Consider the following 21,760-nt stretch of genomic DNA (forward strand, 5'->3'; position numbering starts at 1 on the left):
TTCAGCAAATGTTCCATCAAATAAACTTGTTTATTATTATTCAGATGGATAAAGAAAAGGCATACTGTGGACAATGTCAAAATAAATTCATTATAGAAATGAATAATGGACAGGTGGGCCATTTTTCAGATTTTCTGGTAGTATACTGATGAGCACCAGTATAAAACTTTAAAAGAGAGAGATAATCTTGACAAACTCTAGTATTCATGCATACATCTACGTAAGAAAGACTGGAAAGTAATTTTAGAAAACATGTTGGGTTGGGGATTTATCAAGGACTTGTGGTGGAATAAAGGTCCTTAAGATTACTGGCTAGACCAGTGTTATAGTGGTCATAAGTAGTTCTTTGTTTCTTTTTACTCATATACTTTGCTACTGGTATTTCTGCTTTTGTTAGTCTAAATGATTAAAATAATTAGATGATAGAAAGTGATATAGCACACAGAAGTGTGTTTTTTGAACAGGTTGTATCAGTGAGAAGACAAGACACCAACAGCTCAACATTTACACTACTGCTCTCTGAATAGACCAAAAGGTGTTGCTTATGAACTAGAGGTGTGTGGATTGGGACAGGCCTTCTTGCAGGATAGCTTCTCTCCTTGTGCAATATTATCTTGCTATGGTCAGCTGGTATACTGGATCTGGGCATTATAAAGAGAGGGGTCCTATGGTGGGGGTGGGGGTGGTTCCTAAGAACTCTATGATTACCTTTATTTGGTGACATCCTTAACATGGTGCAAGATTTATTTGATAGGGTTTTAGACAGGGCTGGAGGTCTACCTGCCACAAAAGAAGAAAGTGAGTTTGTATACTTGACATTCACATTTTAGAATGATTTCTTCAGAGCTGCTGGGGTTTCACCATATTGTATATATAATGAGAGCATTAGGTTGGGTTGGGGAGTCATCAAGAGACTTGTGAGGGGATAAAGCTTTTGCCCTTAACATTTCTGGCTCTGAAAGTGAAGGTTGTAGCAGTCTTAAGAAGTTCTGTTCATCCACGTTACACTGAAGATATACTGGCGTCACAGTATGAGGAAATTTTACATTGCTGCTGCCCACCCTACAGATATCCTCTGGATAGGATGAGGACTTTAGTCTCCAGGATTTTCAATCTAGCAGCGTTGAAAAGCACAAACATTTTTTTATAAAGGAAATAGCAAATATCCCAGTTGATTTATGGCTTTACAAACCCTCACGCACCCTGCATGCTTTATTCATGAGCTGTGGATTCAAGTCACAGGCAAAGTCACTCTCTGCTAAGCTAGGAGAACACCAAGGCAGCATTTAAATGGTGATTTAATCGCTAGCTCTTCCAAAATCCATCATTATAAATGAGCAAAGTTACAGAAGGCTTCTTCATGCATTCAGTACAGCTGGTGAAAAATGTTTCTTTAAAGTTTAACTCCCAACATATTTAATTCAATGAAGAATCCATTATAAAAATATATAAAATAATCACAGCTTTTGTGCAAAGGTTTAATCATTCCTTCAAGCAGCCTCTGTCTCCTACACTCCCACATTCAGATTTGTTTTTGAACACTCATTTCAGAAGCTATGTATTCCCAGTTGTCAGGCAGCCTATTTTGCAGAGCTGCTGCATGGTATTTTTTAGCTTATAGTGACCAGTAACCAGAATGATAGAAGATGTGGCAGTTTCAATGTACAAGATGTCATAACAGGTTTTTCCTCACCACCATCACCACCTTTCTTTGATATGGCTACACGTGGTGTATTTTGAGACTTGTATTCAGATAAACTAAAGCATTCAAAGCAAAACTTAGAATAAAAATCTAAAGTAGTTATATGAAATACTTTTATTGACAGTCAGGCCCAATTCCAATTAGGCTTGAATTTGAGAGCTGATGCTTTTGCAAACACAAGATAAAATTTGTTCGCACAACAGTCACAACTTCCCTAGAGTTTGTTTTCACAGGTTTCTTATCAATAGCTACACCCATCACTCCACACCGATAATAAATCCTATCACCTGGCATCAGGAGTTTAGATATCCTCAGAAGAAGAGGTATCTAAAAACCCACTTGGCGAGGGTTTGCTAGTTAGGCACAGAAGCCTAAGGATTTTTCAACTGATGAATCTATACTGGATGGCAATTTTTTGCTTGAACATCTCTCTCTGCTGAATGACAGAGTTGAGTATATGTAACTGTATAGGGTTTGTAGTGTTTTATTCGTGGAAACTATCACAGGCACAAACCCCAGGATCTGGGGAAGCAGAGGTGGTTTAGGAAATGATAAAGGCCTGCTTGTCTTTGTCTGAGATTCTTACATTGGTTCGAAAGATGCTAGGAGAGCTTTGGTCACTTGCAAGTTGGATCGATGGATCTCAAAGTTCATAAAATCCAGTATAACAATATGCATTGTTAATTAGACAGGTTTTTTAGATCTCCTCTGAGGGAGAGCAAGGTAGTACCTTTGCTTTGAGAAAATGCATTACATTTTGATATCATGCACAGAGAATGCATGATACTGTACACAGTGGTATAGACATTTTAAGTACATGCATATAGAACTGCATTACTTTGGAACTGAAAAGCCATAAGTTTTATTCATGTTATCCCAAGAAAATGCTCATCAATCATTGATACCACACACTTATGTACTACATATATATATATATATATATATATATATATATATATATATATGTATATATGTATGTATGTAGTGTGTGTATGTGTATATATATATATATATATATATATATATATATATATGTGTGTGTCAAGTATGTTATTGAAAAAAATATTTGACATTTTCAGAGTATTTTAATATGTATCAGATCAATTATTTGTATTCCTCTGTGTAAATCTATATGCCATGAGTTACAATGAGTCTCATGATCAGAAGATCTGAACATTCAGAATTTTAATGGCAATCAATGAAGTAAAAATGCTCAGTATCTTTGAAAGCCAAGTTCCAGAAGTTCAAATACACAGGGGCTCAGATGTCTGTAAAATACAAATGACCAGCTAAAAAAAATGGATGTAGCTGCATTAAGACAATGAATTTGGCCTGACTTTTTAAAAATACCTGGAAATGGTAAAAAATATATTTTTTTATCTACAACAATGTTGCAACCTTAAGGGTCAGTAACTATTATAAAGATAGAGCTAAAAATATATTATAAGGCGGTTGGGAACATCTCTTTCCTGACGGCATACAGCACCTAGTTCAATTCAAGTTTGAAATGAATCTCTTGGGCCTGATCCAGATTTCTCTTAAAACAGTTTTACTTCATTATAACTCTCATGACTGTACTGGAACTGGAGCTGATTGAATTATTGTCAAGAGGAAAATTATGCGCAAGGATCAGTAGCATAACAATGGTTGGACAAGTGGGGAACAAGCCCAAGATGCTGCCTAAGATGGGGGGTACCAGAATGGCTAAAGGGGATGCCTCACTCTCCCATTCCCATCCCCCCTTCGCACCCCTCATCTTCCCTCTGGTGACTCTGGTTACAGCTTCAGTAACAGGGAGGGCAGAACAGCAGTGTATGGTGCTACGGGCAGTGGTAGCTATAGTGACTGGTGGTTCACTGCTGCAGGGGTAGGTATCATCTGTTTTGCGGCTCAAAATCAGTGTTCAAATGGTTGCTCAACAAGTATTTTGGCAAAAAAAATAAAGTAGGTGACATCTCTGGCCACTGCTCTTCATTGTGAGCCATCACCAGCCATGGCATGGAACTGGCCAATTATGCCTGTGTCAAAAATAATACAGCACAACGTTGCTTTTAGAGCAAATAAAGAGCATTGTCATGTGATGCAAACCTAGGGTGTGCATAGTAATATTTTATTGCTTTATAATTGGAGCTGGGGATGGACCAGGCCACTTTCTGAGGTAGTAGCAGTGTGGATCTGAATCCAAATCTTCAGTTAAACGTTTGTGACCCGTTCACATTTCCACAGTGGACTGATTCAAAACAGAGACTGAATATAGATCTGAATTGTACAGGGCTACCTCACCTCTGTTTATAATAAATGACAGATTCCTAAGCCACCTTATCTCCTTTTACCCCAACCTCTTTCACCTTCATACCTTTGCTAATAATTAATACTATTACAGCACATGTCTACCACCTTCTACATTATTCTTTCAATATCAGCAACTAAACTTACGCTCTGCTGCTGCTTATAGATTAATTTACTAAACCATCTGTCTGTTTTCTCTAGTCTAAGTATTTCTGCATTGTGTGATACTGCAATAAACCAAAGCCTTTCAATATGAAACATGAGTTTAATCAGTGAAAGATGGAATAAATTGTCTGCAAATTCAAGCTGGCTTAATGTAAACATCAATGGTACCATGCCAATGATCTCCTGATCCATGGAAAAGAGGCTAATCCCATTTTTATTATCCTTATTTATGTTTTTTATTCTCTATTTTTATCACTTCATAATCCATTTTGCATTTGTTCTCTCTCTCATTCTATGGCATCTTTAGAAAAACTACATGCACTAAAACAAATAGTCAAGCGGCCTTTTTGGATTTGTTATGGTTTATTTTAATTATGGGTCGCTAGAAAAAATGAAAAACACATGTGTCTGTATGACATCACTTGTTTCTATAGATGATGCACATGTGGAAAATTTTATGCATTTTAGGTGACAGCCCTCTTCTTGAGAGGAGCCAGGGCCCTCAGGCCTCCACGAACTTGGCACCTCTGTTGCATAGCACTTTGCTGTGGTCTCATACTGGTATAAATCAGGAAGAATTTCACTGAAATAAACTTAATTTTTGTAATTGCATAGAAGTGGTATAAGTGATAGGAATATTTGGTGTACAGACTCCATATTATATGAGTAATCAAATGTGAGTGCACGTGTTGAATAAAGGAACAAGCTTTGGCAACCGACACGGAAACTTGTGATAGCCAGCTGTAGAAGCTATGTCATAATTCTGGCCCAGATTCAAATAGGAATAAAGGGGATACATGTGATAAACCTTAAATGAATTCATCAAAGTCACCTGTGTTACCCTGGTGTTGAACTATTGTAAATGAGGGGGGAATCAGACCATATATATTTAATTATATTGCAGTAGTTGATAGAGATCTTTCACATAAAGAGCTGCATATTTTGTAATCAGTTCTTTCATGACCTGACACTCTGAAGTGACCCCTCAATTGCACTGCTGGACTGCTGCAATTGATCTGATTTTTTACCTATCATCTGAGTAGTTAAATTCAAGTATATGGCCTTCAATGCAGGCGTTTGGGGGTTTTTTTTTCCCCCTTGAGTCACCATTCCAAGCACATAAAGCTGTAAATTCTTAGTTAGGCTAAATGAAAGGTAAGATTGACTTATTTGAAGCTGATCCACTCTCTTGCATCAAACCCAGGTTGAAATGCCCTCTAAGTAATTTCTAACCATTTTTACCAAACCTCCTTTTATAGGACCTAATCACACGTTCAGCTGAATCTACTTTAGAAGTGTCAATGACTCTCTCTTTTGGGGGATTTCTAATGCAGACTTGATATTGTGAGTTGTACATGTGTGATCTCTCAAATTAGTTTCATTGAGTTAAATTCTGTCCCTCTTTTTTTCCTTCTTGCAGGTGTTTTTCCTTTCTATCTTATTTGTTGCAAATTTAATGGATGCAAACGAAATTCAGCACTTCAGAAAAAAATATCTTTGCCTGCAAGCCCTTTGAAATATGCAGCACCTCAAGGCTTTCCTCTCTTTGTTCGTTTCCAGGTGAATTTGTATTTGCCTTTTGTTAACATTTGAAAAAGCTGGCCTCACTTTCCTCCAAATGGGTAGAAATATCTTCACTGGTAAAGACCCTCAATGACATAATACCTCAGATAAAATGGCATGACCCTCACATAAATACATTTCCTCTTGAAAATGTAATTACGGAAACTTAATGAGAATAAAGCTCAAATTAATTGCTTTTCTGTTACTCATAATGCCCTTGAGGGGTCTTAGCTTGGTATTAATGAAATACAGGAGGGGATTCATTACTGTATTCTTTTGCTGGTCATTTTTTTTTCTTTTCAGTTATGTTCTTTAGAACTCATCTTCTTTAGCACACACTTTTTGTTGCAGATCCCTTGTCCCATTAAAACTGCAGTCATTGCCTAATTTTTCTTTTTGGTAATGCTTTTCATTTTCCTCATTTCAAATTTTTTTAGATCTTTATCCCAGTTAGTGTACTGCAGGTGGCTAACTAGATAGTGCACAAAAAGAAATGAAACTCACATTCTGTACCCTGTGGTAAAGCACAAAACTTAAAGTGTATTGCCCAAAGCTAGACCCAGTGCTTCAACCTCACCAGTAGCAAGTGCCAGAACTGATGGGATACTCATATATATATATATATATATTACATACAGACACACACATATGTGTATATGTATATCTATATATGTGTGTGTGTGTGTGTGTGTGTGTGTATAATTAGTCACCCTCAGATAATTACAGACATTGTTACAAGACAGGCAAGTCTGATATCATAGGATATATATATATATATATATATATATATATATATATATATATATCCTATGATATCAGACTTGCCTGTCTTGTGATGTTGTTACAAGACAGGCAAGTCTGATATTGAATATATATCCTCTCTATATATAGTATATATATATATATATATCTCCTATCTATATATATATATATATATCTCCTATCTATATATATATCCTATGATATCAGACTTGTCTGTCTTATAACAACATCACAGCACTGGCTTATGCAGTAAAATCTGTATGCCAGTCCAAAGGGACTGGTGACGATAAGTAATTATCAGAGGGTGACTAATTATCAGTAGTTATCTATTTTCAGTTTTCATGAGATTTATTTTGCATTCTATATTGAGACACAATAATAATGAGTTTTGACATTTAAATGAAGAGAAAAATATGTTATGGAAATTTTGAGTGCAAATTCCATGCACTTGGGCTCAACATGTAAGAATTGTATGCATGTTTTATGTGCAGTTTTTCATTATAAAAATTCAGAATGCTCACTACATAATAATTACATGATTATGATGGATTAAAATAGTCAAAAGTTATTACTTTGCTCTCTTCACCAAATAGAAAATAATTCTGAAAAATGGAATAGTTGATTGTCTATATCTTACTGAACCAAGAAATGCAGAAGCATATGTAGTGCCTTGTGAGTATCAACTAGCCATGAAGGGCATAGGTTTTTAATCCTCCCCTATTAAACATATTTTTTTAAGCTGGCTGATTATCAGGAGCAATTCTATTGGAATTTAGTATGCATGTACATTTCAAAATGACTAATCACACTTTAATTGATGACAATTTAGCCAAAGTATTTTGCATATAAATTAATAGGATTCTGACCGGGATTAAGTTCACTGCTGGATGAGTTATCATAGTGACTAATTAATCAGATTTAACTGTATTCAGTGTGTGACCATTGTAACAGGGCTGCTCAACTTTGAAGTAGCCAGGGTTTACATCCAGCCCAGCATGTGGCCCCTACGCTATACATCAAGTGGGTCGCATGATTGCAGTGCTGGCAGCACATCGTCTGTCAGGCCTCCACCCCACCAAGCAGCAGTGGGAAGGGTGGACATATAGATACATGGGACAGATGTTAAAGGTTTCCTGTCTGCATGTGGTCTATCAGCTACATCCTCGCTCTTTGCAGACTTGCGGCTCATGAGCCTTCACTTGGACAGCTGTGTGTTATAACATTCAGATCCTCTTTTGTCATCTTTTTGCTTATCCAATTATTTCCAGATTTGTATTTGCTTATTGGATTTCCCCTTCTGAAATGGTGTACTTTGCACTTGACTTTATTGAATTTCATTTTGCTAATTTTGGACCACCACTCTAGGTTTTCAAGATCATTTTGAATGCTGATGCTGTCCTGCCAAGTGCTTTCATCCTCTTCAAATTTTCTATGTGTATTCTCTCTTTCATAACCTAGTTTATTAATCAAAAAATTGGAAGACAGTGTTTGTGAGGGTTTGGCTGGGATACAAGCAGCCAGGCCTGTGGGACCAGGATGTCAGCTAGGTGTGGGTATAGGTTACTGGGGTGTCAGGTCAAGGCCTGGATCAGTGGATTTGGGAATGCAAGACCAGATTCCAGAAAAGGCAAGAGGAAGATCCAAGAGATGTAGTCCAGGTGCAGGCTGATGTCAGAAGCCAAAAAAATTGGAGACCTGGTATCAAGTTCCAGGAAAGATCCAAGGTCATGGTCAGGAAAAGCTAAAGATCCAAGGTCAGGGTCAGGAAAAGCCAAAGATGAATTAGGAGCCAAGAGAGGGAGATCAGTGAATGCAAGGATTGCTGGAGAAGATTGAGGCTATTGTCAAGGTGTCCCTTGGCTGCAGATGTGTTTAAAAGGGCTGAACAGCACACTCAGTAACCTATCCAGTTACAGAACACTGGGGCAGTAGTATTAGCTGAGGATCAAGGTCAGGTATAGAAGCTCAAGAGCAGCTAGGTCTGACTGGCCAGAAGTCCTGGCAGTAACTCCCGAGCCCTATGGGGCCATCTTCCAGGTAACCTGGGACCAGGCTTTTTCAGGGTACCTCTGATGGAAGGCTTGTATTAATTTGGGGACATGGACATGATCGGCTGGTTGCCAGGATTGTTCTTCTGGACCATAGCCCTCCCTGTTGATCAGATAATGGAGCTTGCCTCAGACACATTTGGAATCTAAAATCTGTTAAACAATTTACTCTTTCTGACCTCCCACTATCATGGGTGGGTGGGTGGGTGGGGGCGTGGTTCAGACATTCAGGAAAAGGATTTTTGATTAAAGGTTTGAGTAAGAATACATGAAAATCATGATGTATCTTCAATACCTCTGGTGGCTGAAGATTGAAGGCCATAGATTTTATTTGTTTTACTACCTTAAATGGTCCCAGGTATTGGTGGTCCATTTGGATAGTGGTCTTGGGATCTTAATATACTTTGACTAGAGCCAGACTTTGTTGGCACCCAAAATGGTGGGGCCATGTAATTGGTGAGGGAGATTTTAATTCCTCCTGAACTTGTTGGAGGTGTGATATGAGGTCATTCACTACGGGAACCCATGGTAAGGTAGGGGTACTGGCTAGAACTGGGTATAGTTGGAACAAAAAGGAGTTTGACCTATGGATGTATGGATAGAGTCATTATATAAGAACTCCACTAGGGGAGCAGGGATACCCAATTATCCTGTTGGAAGTTTAAAAAACACCTGTGGTATTGTTCAAATGTCTGACTTACACACTCCATTTGTTCATTAGTTTAAGGATGGTACACAGATGAACAAAGAGGTTCCATAGCCAGGGCCTTACAGAACTCATGCCAGAAATGAGAAACAAACTGGGGTCCATGATCAGAGAACACCTGAGATAGGCAACCATGAAGGCAGAATAATATTTCAGGAATAGGTCAGCAATTTCACTAGCAGTGGGGACAGAACCAACAAGGATAAAATAGTCTATCTTGGTTAATACATCCACTACAGCCATGAAATAAAATATAAAATAAAATATAAAATAGTTGTCAAAGTGAAGGAGCTCTACAGTGAAGTCTACCAAAATCATTGACCATGGTAATACAGATATGGGTAACAGCTGGAGGAGCCCATCTGGCTGAGTTCAGAGTTGCTAGGTTTGGGCAGATGTTGAACTTGAGTAGACGTACTGTTTAATGCCAAGTCCCATCTAGGGCCACCAGAATTGTCTAGATACTAGGAGCTGGGTCTTAGTACAACCAAAGTTACCTACAGGAAGCAAGTTGTGACATAGCTTTAATATTACTGATCGCACCAGACCCTCTGGGATATAGAGGTACTGTCGGAAGATCAGAAACCCCCTGAGCCACCAGAAATTGGGTTAGGATGGGTCTGCTGATGAGAGGGTCATCTATGCAGGTTCTTTGGATAGCTGAGAGGAAACTCTGCAGATTCATTCCCCAAATTAAGTTCTTAGGTTGGGTCTAGAGTAGAGGATTTATCCTTACGTGACATGGCATATGCCTTCTGATTCTTGGTTCCTGGTCAGGATGTGATTATGAAATTAAAATGGGAAAAGAAGAGCCACCCACAGACTTGCCATGGGTTTAGTTTCCAGCTTGTCTGGAGGTAATTCCAAGTTCTTACGGTCTGTGATTACCCAGACAGGGTGGCAAGCCCCTTCTAGAAAGTGTCACCACTCCTTGAAAGCCACTTTGATTGTGAGGTGGTCTCCAGTGTCATGTTGGAGGGAATCAGGACCTGGAAGTACAAGGCACAAGGATGAAACTTTGTTGATATATCTGAATCCTGGAATAGAAATGTCCCTAAAACACTTCTTGAGTAGTCAGCCTCCACCATAAAATGATCCCTCCATCATGGTGGCAGGGTGCACCAAAATAGGTGCAAAGGTAAAAGCCCTTTTTAGGGTTTCAAAGGCAATTTGGGCCTCTTGGGATCCTTTAAATGGTGCTCCTTTCTTGTGAAGGATAGTCAGGGGGGCAACCATGTGTGAGAATCCTTGGATAAAATGTCTGTAAAAAATTTCAAAGCCCAGGAACTGTTGAACCCCCTTTATATCCTTTGAAGTAGCCGATTCAGTGATCATGGGGTATAGGTTGTAGCCATGTTGGTCTAAGGACATAGGCAGACATGGTTCTTCAGGTAAATCTAATATTTTTTATTACACCAACTAAAATAGTTGGAAAAATTCTTCTTTGCAAGCTTTCGGGTACAAACACCCTTCATCAGGCTGAGGATGCAAAGAAGAATTTTTCCATCTATTTTAGTTGGTCTAATAAATGTCAATTTCGAATTTACCCAAAGAACCTTGCCATTCAGTGATGGCATTTACCTTACATGGGTCCATGGTCAGGCCTTAGAGGAAAATTATGCAACCTAAAAATTCAATCAACATTTTATCAATTTACATTTTCCTAATTTAACATATAAATGGTTCTCCCAGAACCTTAGCAGGACCTGGTGCACATGTTCTGAGGGCTGGGTTTGATCATTGGAAAATATCAAGATGTCATTGAGGGGATTTATAACAATTTGGTCCAGCTTGTCTCTAAGAACATCATTCACACGGTGTTGGAAGGTAGGAGTATTGCAGAGCCCAAAGGGCATGACCAAGTAGTCAAAGTGTCCATAGTGGGACTGAAGTTGTAGCCCCCTTGCAAATCTAATTTTGAGATGATCTTGCCCTGATGAAACATTTCAAATAATTCATGCATTAAGATCAGCAGGTAATGATCATGGACAGTTACCTTGTTTAAAGCCCTATAGTCAACACAGGAGTGGAGAGAGTAGTCTTTTTAGGCACAAAGAATATCGGGGCCCCAGCTGGGGATGTGGAAGGTCTGATGATGTACTCTTTGAGAGCCCTGAGCTCTGGTTCAGAAAGAGAAAAAATGTGCCCAAAGGGAATCTATGCCCCTGGCACAAGATTAATGGGGCAATCATAATAAGGGCAATGCAGGGGAAGCTGATCCTTTCTTATCAAATAAATTTGCCAAGTCACAATACTTGGCAGAGAGTAATGGGTCAGGATCTGTTGGACAGGTACTTCTTTACTGATTCCAGTTGGAAGTCATCTATGGGTCAGTGGGAGGGTCCTGGTCTTGTTAGATTTGCATCTTCCCTAGGTCTTAATTTGAGGAGCTTTTACCAGACAAGAGATCAAGCAATAGGGAAAGCTAAAGTGGAACTTACTTAGGCCTCATATGATGTTTGGATTATGGAGGGATGATAAAGGAATTCCTAGGATAATTGAAAAACAAGAGGAATAGATAAGGTCAAAACAAAGACAGCTCCAGTGGTTCGCCTATCCTTACCCCTAATAAAGCCATCTAGCTGGTAACAGGACCTGAAGAGATAGGGGATCCACCCATGGTATCCACTACTTCTGAGTTATTTTTGGCCTGACCAGTATCTGATGTTACTCTGCAAAGGTCAGGTCCATGAAGTTACTGGAGTCCCTGGTGTCTAAGAGGGCTGACACAAAAATGTTCACTCTAGAGTGGTGCTGTAGGCTAAGGGTGACTAGCAAGGGTGAGTCTTGAGACTTGCTAGCACTTGAGAGCCTAATACAGGTTGCAAGGGCTGGCTGTGCAATTAGCAGCAGGCCGAGGCTATGCCTCTACAATGAGGCCATGGAGTCCTGCTGAGGAGGAAACAGGTATCTGCTTCCTTGGCTGGGTCTGGAAAAAATGCCCAGACTCCCCACAATACAGGCAGATGATTATTCAGGAGGGGACCTGCTGATTCCAGCAATGGGGAAGCCCAGGCCAGGGCATCACCAATCAAGAGACGGAGGATCAGTTCCACCTTGGCTGTATCAGAAAGATGAGTTTCAGGACAGAGGCAAAACAAGAAGTGACACTAGTTGATGAACCTCTGGAAGCTTTTAACCCTTGTGAACCAGCCAGCAACTTGCCCCTAGAGATCTGCCTCAGTGGTAGATCCATGCCCCTGTAGGTCTGTAAGGCATACCTTGCTGGGAGGGTCTGGCTGGGATGTAGGTGGCTGGGCCTGCAGGTAGACCTTGAAAGGCAACCAGGAGGTCATTTAGGTGAGAGTACAGATTACCAGGCTGTCAGGTCAGGGTCTGGATCAGCAGAATGGGGAACAGAGGACCAGGTTCCAGGAGATCCAAGAGAGAGATCTGAGAGACATAGTTCAGGATGCACGTCAAGGTCAGAAGCCAGGAGAACCAGAGAGCTGAGTCCTGAGTTCCAAGAAAGATCTAAAAGCATGATCAGGGAAAGCTGAAGCACAGTCAGGAGCCAGGAAGATTGGAGAACCAGTACTGAGTTCCAGGGAAGATCCAGTATCAGGGTCAGGAAAACCAAACCTAGGTCAGGAGCCAGGAGGACCAGGGAGATCAGTGAATGTTAGGCTTGCTGGAGCAGACTGAGGCTGTTGTCAAGGCATGCCTACAGCTGAAGGGTGCACATGTGCTTAAAAGGGCTGAGCAGCACTTATAATACTGTGGCATTTTAAATGCATTGGGTAGGCAATCTCAGGACCAAAAATCATGACTTTTTTCTTCTGCTAAAATTTCAGCTCTTGAGCACTGAAAATACCATCAGAAGACTTGTTTTCCTAATATTTATGGGTTTCTAAGGCTGAACTGGAATATTTAAGAAGATTCAAATATCAGAGTACACTACTCTATTTGACTGCAGACCTGAACACCTCTTAAAGAAGAAATGAATGCCATTTCTGATCCAGCATAGCTCTTAGGCATATGTAAAGTTCAGAAGGTGGTTAAGCACTTTGCTGAACTGGGTCTATATTACAAAATGTTCTTTTTGCTCTCTTTGCATCATGTTTCTATTATTTGCTTGGATCAAAGATTTGAAAGAGATATCTTTGCTATTTCTTTCAGATATGCAGGAAATAGTGTGATAAAGATCCAAATAGCTCTTATTTTCAAGATATAAATCAAATAATATTCTAAAGCAAGGAACTAATTAATTCATATTAATTAAAACATATTTCTCTTTAAATAGAGGTTACCCCATCAAGTCTGACCACTATATTTAGAAAATCACAGAGCTCACAGATGTAATATTCATGAAAGAGATAATTCAAAGAATAACAAAATAGGGGTCTTCAGCAGCAGAAAGAATGTCTATAGTTGAGAGCTGATCTGAGTGAGGAACTTACAAAAATCAAACTTCAATAAGTGCCAGATGAAGACCTCTGCCTTTTCTTTCTAACTAGGAAATAAGCTGTCTTAATTAGTAATACTAAAATATAGTGATATGGGGACCCAGCTTTCGAGCTTTTATTCAGTATTGGACAAGTGCCTCATTAGTGCAGAGGTGGGTAATATAGCTCAGCATGTGTTCAGCTATAATTGAAAGTTGATTGATTGCATTTTATTAAGAATACTAAGCAAGTAAAATATACTGTGACTAACTGGTATAGAATAGTCCCATTTTATGATTAAAGGGATTTTGTTTTTTGTTCTTTTCCCCTTTTGCATGCTTGATCTTTGGTCCTATAATAGAGACTTCTGAATTTTGATTTTGTTTCTTTTATTAATAAACCCACTAAGTGACATTTCCAAGGTCATCAGTATACAGATACATGCTGTGGAAAAAAAGGAAAAAATAAAGCATAAACATAGCAGCTCTTTGTACTTATTTAAAAATGACAATTTTTTATGTGGATTAATATAAAAATGAAATGTTCCTAAGGCATTACTACAATAATTATTTCCAGAGGCAAGGACTATTATCTAGCATTTGGTACAAGGGACTAATATGGGATTTTAAGTTTTGTGGTTATTTAAGTACTTTGTCTTCTGCATACTACAATTTAAACCTCCAAGGATCCTGTCAACCTGAAAATCAGCCATTTTGTGTTCAGTATACTGCAGAATATCACAGAAGAAACATGGTGTGCTCCCTAGCAGAGGCATGACTTCTGCTGAATTGTGTTATCCTAATTTTAAACAGACATTCCAGTTTGGCTATTTGTTCTTCAGAATGGGGATGAGGATGGATAAAAACAAAATCATAACAGCTTCCATTCTTCACTCTGCCATCACTTTACCTATTTTACCTCAGTTTAGCCATGTGTAAAAGAATGACAATAATCATCCCAACTAGATGTTTGGAGGTCTAATTAATTACTATTTGTAAAACATTCTGAGATCCGCAGATGAAAGCAGTTACTATATGCACATGCAAAATATTACTATACTAATTAATCCATTATTGAAAAATTGCATGATTATCTGACGTATTTCAAATATAATTAGACACATTACCATGTTAAGGTTTTGTTTTATTTTTTTTTATTTGTATGGAGGAGCATCAAATCACCCATCTGAGAAAGAAAAAAAAATCCCATCATTGAGTCGTTACATAGAAGGAATTAGAATAAATGGTAATATATATATATCCTCTTTGATTAAAATAATTCTACTACCTTATACATAATGACTCAATGAGATTTTTTTTCTTTATATATATATATATATATATATATATATATATATATATGGATTTCATTTGTTCCTGTACTGCTTTCCTCCACTAAGGAATCAGTTCAAGAAATAAGGTTAATAATATTTTTTTAAACTAAGCCTATGCTACATCTATAGGTTTAAGTTCATGCAGGGGTTTTTAAAAAATCAATCCTGCAATTAGGTTAAAAAAAAAACCAAAAATGAATGAAAAAGGTTCATGTGGAGCATTAAGACTGATAAACCCAAACCCCAACTCTCTACCATATTTCATCTCTCATACCAGCCTTTTTTATAATCTTCAAATTCTCATTCTACTTATTAAGTTCTGGGACCTCCTGTCCTCATGTTTCAAATGTGCTCAGGTGGTTCTAAGAGGGTTTGGTTTTTCGTTTTTTTTTTTCTGTTTCTCCTATTTTCCATTTGGATCTCTGTGGCATGACATCAGATCTTGGTCTAGGTGCCCTCTTCTCCCTTAAGGGACTTTGAGAAGCTGCTGCATGACTTTAATCATAATGCCCCTCTTAGCTAAAAAGTGCTTGTCCTCCAATGGCTCAACTCGTGTTGTATGTGCTTTCTCCAGTATTGTAATCCAACAATAGAAGAGCTATTAGATCAAAAGCTTCTTGGGACAAGGATTATGGTTAATTCTAACACATAGCTAGCACTATAGATCCTGATTATGAATGGGATCAGGGCAGTACAACATTATCAACATAAATATACTGAGAATACCTGGGATAATCTGATACTTTATGTAACCTGGATGTCCCCAATGTGAGTGTCCCCCCTCACCAATGAAAGGGGAAAGCCATCAGGGCACATGTGCTGGGGGTGGAAACTGCAGTCTGCTTGCAGTTCCCTGCCACCTATCATGTCTCAATAGAGGAAGAATAGAAAGGGATGTCTTAACCAGGTACAAATTTAATATAAAGTAAAGTTTAATAATAAATTACACTCTAAAATATAAGGTGTACAGTTAACAGTTAATAAACAGTCCAAAATGTACAGTGGATATCAAACAATCAATAAACATTCCAAAATATGAGACACAAGAGTTCTCTAGTGGTTCCCCTCCTCTAGGGCCTCTTCCTCCCGCCTCTTTATTGAGCTTACCTTTCCCTGAATGTCACTCCCTGGTAGGAGACCAGTTTCCCACTGACTCATGTGTCCTAAGGAGCCGGGTAGGGCAGTGTTCATAAGCTCCCAGTAGCTCAATCCTTCTCAAGAGCTCAATACTTCTCAGGGGGAGTTGCGGGTCTGGGCCGCCTCATGCAGTCTGAATGTTGCTCCCTGCACTCTGGAACCTCTCTGTTCCCAGGGCCCTTGTGGAGTGCCCAAACAGTTGTGCTAGATATTCCACTATGACTCCAGGTAATTCCCTAAGTACCCTAGGATGAAGATCATCAGGGCCTATTGACTTAAATACATCCAACCCCTGTAGGTACCCCTTTGGGTCAGCACTAACAGTTGGTGGGTTGGTATGTATCTCATGCTTACCTAAAGTCCCATTGGAATGCATGCTTGTATTTATGTCCAGGAACAGAAATGCATGCAAATAAATATCTATGCATGCCATCATATCTATTTCCAGTTGCCCTAGTCCATCTCAACGGGACCCTATGTTACTCTGCACTTTCTTTTTGCTTCCTATATATTTAAAGAATGATTTTTTGTTATCCTTAACTTTGCTGCCAGCCTAAGCTCCATTTCCACTTTGCTTTCTCTCTCTCTCTCTCCCCCCCCCCCCATGTGTACTGGGATGGTCCCTTTCTGCGCCTGCAGGATCAGTCCCTTGAGAAATGCCCACCCTTCCTGGACTCCCATCTCTCCAATGCTTTTGCCTGCTAGTCCCTCCCTAACTAATCTCCTGAGCTTGTTGAAGTTGGCCTTCCTGCAGTCTAGCACTTCAGACCTACTAGTTATCCTCTAGGTTACCTTGTACCTTCATATCCCCCAGCAAGTCATCCCCGTGGTCAGCACCAAGTCTAGTAAGTCATTTCCCCTAGTGGGAACATTTACCTCATGTGATAGGTGAAGGCCCTGCAAGCAGGTTAGAAACTTATGTGAACAGGCAGACCTGGCTGCCTGTTCCTCCCAGCAGATGTCTGGGAAGTTTAGGTCCCCCATGACAACCAGGTCCTTTGAGAGCACTGCCTCTGAGAGCTGTTTTGAGAATTCTTGGTCTAAGTCATCCCCCTGGTGTGGGGGTCTGTAATAGACCCCCACTACCAAGTCCCTTTCTCCCCAACCTCCCTGTAATCTGATCCATAGTACCTACATTTCCCCTTCTTCTAGGCCCAACTCAGCTACAGAAGATATATATTGCTCCTTAACATAGAAAGCAATGCCCCCCCCCGCACCTTTCTCCCCACTCTATCCTGTCTGTACAGCCTGTAGGCCTCAATGCTCACTGCTTAGTTGTGGGTAGGGTCCAACTGGCTTTCTGTTAGCCAGGTCAAATTCTTTATTTGCAAGCAGGAGTGCAAGTTCCTCCTCCCCCACGCTCCTAGCATTAGTGCAGAGACATCTAATCCACACACCCCCCCATAGGTGCCCTCACTATTTCCTAATTCTGATGCTTAGCAGGGCCCTTGGTACTTACCTGGACTGTTCCAGCACCTGGCTCATGGTTCATCATTCCTGGTCTCACCTGGTCATCAACATCCCTGTCCCCCGATGAACCTAGTCTAAAACCCTGCATAGGAGATCAGCTAACTTGTAAGAGAACAGGCTCTTACCTCTTGAAGAGAGATGTATCCTTTCTCATCCAAACAAAGCCTTATCCTGAAAGTACAGGTTGTGGTCAAGGAATCCAAACCCTGCACAATGGCACCAGCTCTAAAGCTGCAAGTTAACCTCTAATACAGTTGCTGTGGTGCTGTCCACAACTGCTGACCAGGAGGATGGATGAGAAGACCAACTGTGTCCCCATATGTCTGAGCCTGGCTCCCAGCACCATGTAGTCACTCATGAAAATCAATACCCACCGTAGGGCTCAAACCCATGACCCTGAGTTTAAAAGTTTTATGCTCTACCAACTGAGTTAGCCAGGCTGTATATATGCTAAATACTGTAGTGTATGCTGATGTGCATGAGGAGAAATAGTTATAAGAGTCCTCCTGAAGATGAGAAGATGGCTAGACCCATGCCACGTGTGCCCTGGGTGGGGTAGGGAAGGCTGGGGCCAGTGACTGTGCTGGCCCCAGAAGCCTTACATGGAGTCTTGGGGGCCTCCTGGGGCAGATGAAGCATGGCTCTGGCTGGGCAGGCTCTAGTTTTGGGTGGCGCACAGTGTTGCTATATGCACCACCCTGTTTTTTTTACATGGGTTTTTTGACCCTGGGATCTCTTGCTGCAAGGTAGCAGCAGAGGGGACACCTATATGTGCAGTGTGCGGCATCACAGACAGGACTGAGATAAAATACACCACTCCAAAGGGCAAATGTGTGTTCTGTTTGCTACCAATCTAAAATATGCCACTTACAGACAACGGCGTAACTTAGATTGATACCACTTTGGGATTTTTGAATGTTTGTATCTAGCCTATGTTTTTTCACTTGAAACATTGCTACAGAAGAAAGTGCCCTCTCATTAAAAAAAATCTATTACTGATGCCAAACTCTTATCTCTGAATCTCAATAAAGATGCAAAATGTAACATCCATCCTGTAACACATGATTCCACTTATTAGATTTTATAGAATGCATGAACAATTATCTAAGCATTAAGAAGTAAAAGACAAACGGAATTAAGGGGAACAGATGGAGCAACTGACTTCAGATATGCTGACAGTTAAAGCTCTTTCAGAAACATTAGCAATGCTGCATTTTCTTTTATAAATGTCACCTGGGGGAATAGCAAGATGGCAGAATGATCAGCAAAAGAGATAGGAGTTAATGCACTCTCTTCCATTCTACTATCTTTCTAATACCATTGCTAACCAAATATGATAGTATATCAAGCTGCTAGCAATTTATATCTGACCAGACTAGCTATAGCCCAACCTCAAATAAAGAACGCATATTCATAAATATCATAGCAGTAAATGCCACAGAGAAGTCATTGGGCAAACAAAACATGATAGGTGAGATTTTCCAGAAGGGTAAGCCTTAGCTTCTTGTGATATTTTCTGCTGCTTTGGAAAACCATAATATTCACAACCATATTCTGTATATCTATTTTCCCTGAGGAACACCACTTTGATTTGATTTAATTTTGCTGACATTTTCCTCATCAAATTATAATCAAAAATAAATGTATTCATGTATAAGTTTTGTAATATTTAACATGAGATAACGAAACTAGTCATCATATGGGAAAACAAGACTATGTAGTGAACCATATAGAATGTTTGCAATGAAATGTCAAGTCTTAAAAAGTTTTCAGTGAATCAAACTGATTTAAGATTTAGGCTGAAAACCAAACCATGCTCCCTGATTGAAACCAGAAACTCGGCTACCCTTAGGGGGAAGACCTATTTTTTAATTCTGTGTTTGTAAAGCATTGAGGTCCTAGACTGTGATTTGGATCCCTAGAGCTTGTCTACAGGTAGTGAGTTCCAGTTAAGACAGTCCCAAAAATGCTCTGCCAACTTGCTCCCAGTTACACATAGCAAATGTAGGTATGTGTCAATAAAAATGTTTTGAGTTGTCTCTCTACAGCTACTCTTAAAACTGTAGTCTTCTGTGTATTTGAGAGCAGCTGCTGGGGAAATGACCTGAATGGCTTCACCTCTATATTTCCAGGTTTGAAGTATGCAAGTGGGATAGGTGGGAAGGGCATGTTTGGCAATATGCCACTTGGGACTCATGGCTACCAAGGTATAGACAAGTAATTAGTTGATGCCACAATACAAATAACAAATAATAATATTAACTGAGTTGCCTTTATTATAGTGGTTTTGCTCAGTCTGAAAACCCAATACAAAATTTGGAAAAGCATGTACAATGTATAGGAAATATTGTTGTGAAAAATGTGACTCTCAGATTCTACTCAAGTGTTCACATATTTCTAAGTCATACATTTCTAAGCTGGCTGTGCTGGGTGTGCTGCCTTTGATGGCCCCCAGGAGTTTCTTGCTCCTCCTTACTATCAGGGGTTGGCTTTGTGTCCGGCTGTTCCCCTGTTAAATCCTCTACTTCAGTGCTGTCAAACTACAGTGTAGCTTGGGGCTGCACCCAATGCTGACATGCGGCCCTTGGGCCACATACTATACAGGTCATATCTGGCTAGGTAGCCCCTACTGATGTTACATGACCTTCCTCCATGCTCTTCCCTGCTTCACAGCAGTGGAAGAGTGGTTGCAGGGTCCCATGGGCTGCACGTTAACTGCTTAAAGACTGCCAGTTAAACAGTCCTGCTCTACCTCTAAGGAGTACTCTGGCTCTTGCATTGTTTGGCTTTCCAAAGTTTTCCATCTATAAAATATACTATTGCTATGATGTAATGCCCCCCTCTCCCATTAATAGAAGGTGTGGGTGTCTGCGGAAGCCCTTTGATCTCTCCAGAGCCTGGGGTGCTTTCTTCTCCTGCTCTCCTCCCCTCTTTCCTTCTTTTGTGGTTTCGCTAACCCGCTTTCCCTCCAGCCCTCTCCCTCTCTCTGCACAAGTGCACCTGTTCTTCACTAATTGCAGCACACCAGTGAGTGGGGCGGCCAGGAAACAGAAGAACACCAGGTGTGGGGCCAGATGGCCCTGGAGAACCCAAGGCAGAAGAAGCAGAGTCAGGTGACCTGCGCTCACTATATGTGAGCCCGGCCCCAAGTTAGGAGCAGGGAGTAGAAGACACCAGAGTCCTGCAGGTACGCAGGCTCCTGGAAGAGGGAGAGAGAAAAAGGAAAAGACACAGAACTGCAGCAGGCAGTCTTGGGTGGTGGCCAGATGAGGAAGACTGGTAAAGGCACTGCAGTGAGATAGAGAAGTGTTAAGTCTTATTTGATATTTGGTGCTTTCATTTGAACTAGAGGAAGAATGGCCTGAGATGAGGCTGACCTGCAGTAAGGAAATTTTGTGTTAGTAATCTTGTTGACACCTGGATGGGGGTCCTTAACCCAGTGGATGGGATGGTGGCTGAAGGGGTAGAAGAAGCCACAAAAAGCGGGGCAAGTGCAGCACCCCAAAACCCCAGTGCTTGCAAGGAGCAATGACTAGAGATGGAAGGACACATCCAGTGCAATGGACAAGAAGCTGGTGTTGACTGATGGAAGTGAGGATGATGAGGGATTGACTGTAGGCTGGACCCAGAAGGGCTGGCAGAGGCATAAAGGGGCGACCCAACTCTGGGTGGCCAATCCTGAGCCAAAAGCATGTCCCGCTGCTATGGAAGTTTGTGGTCCTGAACAGTGGGCTAACCAGGGCAGGTAGAGCAAACTTGGGCAAGGCTTAGGTAAACCTGGCCAGACACAGACCCAGTGTTCAGCATCCCCAGTGCCCTATGAGGCTGAGGTCATGTCAGTTTATCCCATCAAGGTGTGATAGGTAAGTAAATGACAGGCAGATCAGAAAAGAAAGGTAAGAACTCTGGGGAATAAGTACATCTGACCCTCTCCTGGGGAGGTGCATATATGGAATGGACAATGACCTGGAAGTTTACCACTTTGTTTTCTCCTAGGACAGTTCCCAAGGTTTTCCTACATACTAAAGATCTCTGAGTACAATAATGCAGCTATGAATACTTCTGCATGACACATTACTGGCAGTTCCCCTACTTACATTTTATTTCCATCCTGCATATCACACTTGGTTGACGATCTAGGTCTTTCTGCAGTTCAACAATAACTCTGCCTTTAACTTCTAGAGACTTGAGTTGGCTTAG

At 40.4% G+C, this 21,760-nt stretch overlaps 1 long non-coding RNA gene across 4 annotated transcripts in view; it reads right to left on the bottom strand.

Annotated features, from left to right (window-relative positions):
* Positions 1-8,755: 8,755 nt before the first annotated feature.
* Positions 8,756-21,760, bottom strand: part of LOC109280470 (uncharacterized) — a 30,741-nt gene continuing 17,736 nt past the window's right edge. For 3 of the 4 annotated variants that reach the window (XR_009460098.1, XR_009460097.1, XR_009460096.1), the window contains one exon: positions 8,756-10,224. This is a non-coding gene — a long non-coding RNA (uncharacterized LOC109280470). Of the gene's footprint in view, positions 10,225-15,867; positions 21,756-21,760 lie in introns of those variants that run through there. The other variant, XR_009460099.1, reaches the window with a different exon arrangement.

Source organism: Alligator mississippiensis, chromosome 2, assembly GCF_030867095.1.
Source record: "Alligator mississippiensis isolate rAllMis1 chromosome 2, rAllMis1, whole genome shotgun sequence".
Taxonomy (NCBI): domain Eukaryota; kingdom Metazoa; phylum Chordata; order Crocodylia; family Alligatoridae; genus Alligator; species Alligator mississippiensis.